Here is a 5,633-nt window from a genome sequence, read left to right on the forward strand (position 1 = left end):
TCAGTTTCTTCAACGTTCTTTATTGTCTTTTCTTCTTTTTTCATGTCTTAAAATCAGCCACGTCTGTTATTGCGATCATTTTGTTAACTTTTTCTTCAGTCAATATTTGTTTAAAGTTTCTCGTAACATTCTTTTTTTTTTATCCTTTCAGCTTTCATAACATACTCTAATTGATGCATAGATTTATTTACTCATATATTCTTTTCTACTTTAATATCTTCCTGTATGTTTTTTCCTTGGCTTGAGGAATATAATTTATTTTTCCGCATCCCGCAATAATTATCTATTTCTTCACCGTTACTCCATTCATTCATCATTTTTCCCCTTCAGTTATCGTCTTCTATATACATAACTATCTGTTCATATTTAAGTCCGCCGCGGTACAGTGGAACCATGCGTGCTTTGGGGTCCGAGGGGTCTCCAAGCTCACAGGTTCGAATTCTGTCCACGGTCTGAGTGTAGTTTGGGCTTCCTCACTCGGGACAACGGTTTCCTAGCGGGTGGGCTTTGAGATAGGAGGTACCACAAAAAGTATCCCCTTTAGCCCAAAAATTCCCGTGAAAAGCCCACATGGTATAAAAAAGAAGAAGTAGGAAAGAGAGACCAAGGAAGCGACACAGGTCCAAAGAAGAAAATCCTTAACCATCTTTTTTTTCCTTACAGCCTCCCATCACAACTCAATATTTCCTCTTCAGCTCTTACAGTGTTAATCAATTAGGCTCGTTACTCTTCCAAGGCGTGACGTCATTTGCTCTTGAGACGGTGCAGCAGATGGACAGAAAAAAAAAGAAAAAAAAAACTCGATGCATTCCTTCAAGTGATAAAAAGTGTTGATTTACTCTATAAATAACACGAGCCCTGGCAACCCGCTGTGTGTGTGTGTGTGTGTGTGTGTGTTCACTGTTTGATCTGCTGCAGTCTCTGACGAGACAGCCAGACGTTACCCTACGGAACGAGCTCAGAGCTCATTATTTCCGATCTTCGGATAGGCCTGAGACCAGGCACACACCACACACCGGAACAACAAGGTCACAACTCCTCGATTTACATCCCGTACCTACTCACTGCTAGGTGAACAGGGGCTATACGTGAAAGGAGACACACCCAAATATCTCCACCCGGCCGGGGAATCGAACCCCGGTCCTCTGGCTTGTGAAGCCAGCGCTCTAACCACTGAGCTACCGGGCGTGTATGTGTGTGTGTGTGTGTGTGTGTGTGTGCAAATTGTATCCACATAATTCATGCATAACCTACATTGGCGGGGTCGGGAGGTGTGGGGTTGAAAATAAACTACGCACAGAGAGAGAGAGAGAGAGAGAGAGAGAGAGAGAGAGAGAGAGAGAGAGAGAGAGAGAGAGAGAGAGAGAGAGAGATTCAGATTACACAGACTTAATTAAGTTCATTTAAACATACAAACTATCTTATGTTCATAAAATTAACACACACACACACACACACACACACACACACACACACACACACACACACACACACACAGAAATAGCGTAGTGACCCCAATGCTCTACTTAACACATACAAGGCCAGGGTTTGAGTGCTTGCTAAGTAGTTACAAGAGTGTTTCCATAACTGGTTTGGTTTGGTTAAGGATAGCTTGGAAAGGTTACGTGAGACAAAAATAAAGCTTAGGTCAAGTTGTGTTAGATTAGCTTAGTTAGGTTTCATAAGCTTAGGTAAGGTAAGGTAAGGTAAGGTGAGGTATGCTAAGGTAAGGTAAGGTAAGGTTAGGTAATGTCAGGTGAGGTAATGTAAAGTCTTGTCAAGTAAGGTTATAATAGGTTACGTTAGGTTCGGGTTAGGATTAGGTTACGTTAGGTTAGGTTTCGTTAAGTTAGGTTAGGTTAGGTTAGGTTAGGATTAGGTTACGTTAGGTTCGGTTAGGTTCGGTTAGGTTAAGTTAGGATTAGGTTACGTTAGGTTAAGTTTCGTTAGGTTAGGTTAGGTTAGGTTAGAGAATGAACCTTGTCCTGAATTAATCATTCTTCAAAAGAGGAGCTCGATTTTGTTCATTTCAATGCAAATTAAAGAAAAATAAACTGAATATAAATAAAAACGTATATAAAAACAGTAACATCAATAGCACCACCACCACCACCACCACCACCACCACCACCACCAACAACAACAACAACAACAACAACAAAAACACTAAAAAGAGAGAAAAAGGAACACAAGAAGGGAAGTGAAAAGATAAAGAAAAAAGTTAACACAAAAAGCAAAGCACAAGATTTAGACCAACAACAAAAGATTAAATAAATAAATAAAAAACAAACAGTAAGATATAAAACGAGAAAAGGCAACACAACAGACAGGTCACTCTTCCTCCGCAACACAATTCTCACTCACTGCAACACACACTGACACATTTACACGGATTTCAATACTCAACACCCTAGAAAAACGCAGCAAACACACACAACAAAACAACAACAACACAGCAAAACACAGCAAAACACAACAGACTTCCCACAAACCTCGTAAACAGTTTTTCTCCTACAAAACCAATACCACAACCCACAAACACACGGAACCTTCCCCTTCAACACCGCAACACTACTGCAACACATTTTTACTAATTCCAACACCTGCAACACCACAGGAATTAAAAAAAAACCCTTCCCCATTCAACACTGCAACACTTCTACCTTAATTTCACTCATTGCAACACTACAACACTTGAAACACTAGATTCTCCCCTTCAATAGCTGAATGCTTTTACGACTCTCTCTCTCTCTCTCTCTCTCTCTCTCTCTCTCTCTCTAGGTTCTTTATTTTCACATTTCAACACTCCTGCAACGCAATTTCATTCATTTCAACACAACACCTCACGAACACTAAACGGTCCTTCCATTCATCACCTCAATACTTCCCCTCACTACTCAACACATCCTCTCATATCAACACAACTGCACAGAAACACTACTGAACCCCCTTCAATACTGAGACACATTTTTACCTTGAAATTTGTGCACGATTAAACCATTTTATTGACATCAGGAAAGGTTTATGGAGGTAAGAAGATCAATGGCCACAGTTCTCACTATTTTTAATCCCCCACATAAGTTTCTGAAGCTATTTAGGTCACCAAATAGTAAGCAGAATGAATATGGAAGCGCGTCATGGTACTGAAGGGGGTTAACATGCTCTTCAACAATACTGCAACACTCTCAACACTTCCAAAACACAATAGATGCTCCCATTTCGTTACGTCAACACTTCCTCTTCCCCCTCCCCACCCTGCAACACCTCTCATTCATTTCAACACCCTATAAAGACACATGACGGCCTTTGAAACACTTGTACATTCTCTCTCTCTCTCTCTCTCTCTCTCTCTCTCTCTCTTTTGCATACCATATAGAGGGGAGAGGTGAGAGGGGAGTGGGAGATGGGAGAGGGGAGTGAGAGATGGGAGAGGGGAGATGGGAGAGGGAGAGGAGAATTAAGAGAGAGAGAGAGAGAGAGAGAGAGAGAGAGAGAGAGAGAGAGAGAGAGTGTGTGTGTGTGTGTGTGTGTGTGTGAGACTTAGCACAAATAACGCCTCATCATCATCATTACTACTCGTCACGCATCCCAGCCCAGCAACACACCCACGTACTTCCTAACGCCGAGATAAATCACACTGAAAAACACGAAATGAAAAATGGGAGAGAAAAAAAAAAATTGTAAAATCCCACAAACTAGCACGCAGAAAAAAAATATATATTGTAGCAGTGATAGAAAAAATTAACTATCCACCTCCACCAAAACATGACGCGAAATAAAAGAAAAAGGAAGAAAATACACGAGACAAAAGTGCAGAAAAATAGTAACTAGCAATTAAAACGAAAAATATACACTAATAATAAAAGCAACAATACTACTACTACTATTACTACTACTACTACTACTACTACTACTACTACTGAAAAAATAGTAACTAGCAATTAAAAACGATACACTATTAATAAAAACAACAACACTGCTACTTCTACTACTACTACTACTACTACTACTACTACTAATAATAATAATAATAATAATAATAATTAATAATAATTTAACCAATAATTATCATAAAACAACAAATCAATTAACCAACATCAGAATACACAAATTTACTGCAGTTATGAGCAAGTTAGTAACAGTTATATACTCAACAGATGACGAGTAAAGAAAATACGTGTAGAAATTATATACTCTATTTTCGCTATTTGGACTAAAAGAGATAGACGCGAAAACGAAAGAAAGAAACAACTTGCGCCAACAAAAGAGTCGCGTATTGGCGCAAAACATCAAATCAAAATAAACTTGGACACTCAATTTAACCTCCCATCATAACCTGCACCTCCTCCTCCTCCTCCTCCTCCTCCTGCTCTTCCGATCCTCCTCTTCCACTTCCCCATCCTCTCTCTCTATACATAACACAACAAAGAGAAAAACTAGACAAACATTGAAATTTTTGGTACTCTCTGCTACAAGTGTTCGTAACTGTTAAAATGATGAGCAAACACGAGGGTCGGTTATGTTACTAAGACCGCAAGAGGTTACTGAATCATTGGAAGTGGATGAATCAGTTTTTGCTTTGGGTAATGATGACTGGTGGAAATAGACGGAAAAAATAGTAAGGCAGTGATATGTAAGCGAAGATGAAGGAGAGGAGGAGAAAGAGAAGGATGTAAACGAAGATGAAGGAGAGAAGAGAAAGAGAAGGATGTAAACGAAGATGAAGGAGAGAAGAGAAAGAGAAGGATGTAAGCGAAGATGAAGGAGATAAGAGAAAGAGAAGGATGTAAGCAAAGATGAAGGAGAGGAGGAGAAGAGAAAGAGAAGGATATACGATTCGACCTCTTCTCATCAAACTGTCTGTACTTTGCTAACTAGATAAGATAATAGTATCACGCACGCTTACACACACACACACACACACACACACACACACACTCTCTCTCTCTCTCTCTCTCTCTCTAACAAACAAAGCCACGCGGGTACCGTTAGAGTGAAGCAAACAGCGAAAGTGAAAAAGAAAGTTTAGTCAGTCTCTCTCTCTCTCTCTCTCTCTCTCTCTCTCTCTCTCTCTCTCTCTCTCTCTCTCTCTTGCAACACAGCAGCAACATAGAATATAAAGCACATGCACACAAAATTAGTTAAGAGGCAAAAGTGAAGTAGAGTGAGAAAGGAACAAAAATAAAAGTTAGGCTGTAAAGAAACAAACACATCACTGAGACAAACCAGCAGAGAGAGAGAGAGAGAGAGAGAGAGAGAGAGAGAGAGAGAGTGGCAACATACCTTCACTCGGAGAGGCAGCTGGCCTTCGACTGACGTTCTCCAGCGACTTCCCTCCCAACCTCATGCTGCGCCGTCCCTCCCTCTCTCATTCTCCCTCTACCACGCTCCCTCCTTGCCCCATGCTTGGAGTGGGCTTCAGGCGGGCCCAGCAGGAAAACGAAGCTACCCTGACGTGTTTCCCGTCCCTGATTATCCAACTCAACATGAAGCTAATGACGTGGATAGGATTCTTCACCAGTTTCCGCTATTCTGTAGTTTGTCTCTAAGAAAACGAGGTGCTGTGTGTGTATGCTTGTTTTCTACACATCATTAGTTTTCTTCTTTATTTCTCTCGTTTTTGTGATGGATGT

General features: G+C 40.6%; 1 protein-coding gene across 1 annotated transcript in view; it reads right to left on the reverse strand.

Annotated features, from left to right (window-relative positions):
• The window catches only part of LOC123503320 (carboxypeptidase B-like), a 32,317-nt gene extending 26,942 nt beyond the window's left edge, over nucleotides 1-5,375 (reverse strand). The window contains exon 1 of the mRNA XM_045253001.1: nucleotides 5,284-5,375. The gene's annotated coding sequence lies outside the window, so the exon portion shown is untranslated. The remainder of the gene's footprint in view (nucleotides 1-5,283) is intronic.
• Nucleotides 5,376-5,633: the final 258 nt, after the last annotated feature.

The sequence above is a fragment of the Portunus trituberculatus genome, chromosome 13 (assembly GCF_017591435.1).
Source record: "Portunus trituberculatus isolate SZX2019 chromosome 13, ASM1759143v1, whole genome shotgun sequence".
In the NCBI taxonomy this organism is placed as follows: Eukaryota; Metazoa; Arthropoda; class Malacostraca; order Decapoda; family Portunidae; genus Portunus; species Portunus trituberculatus.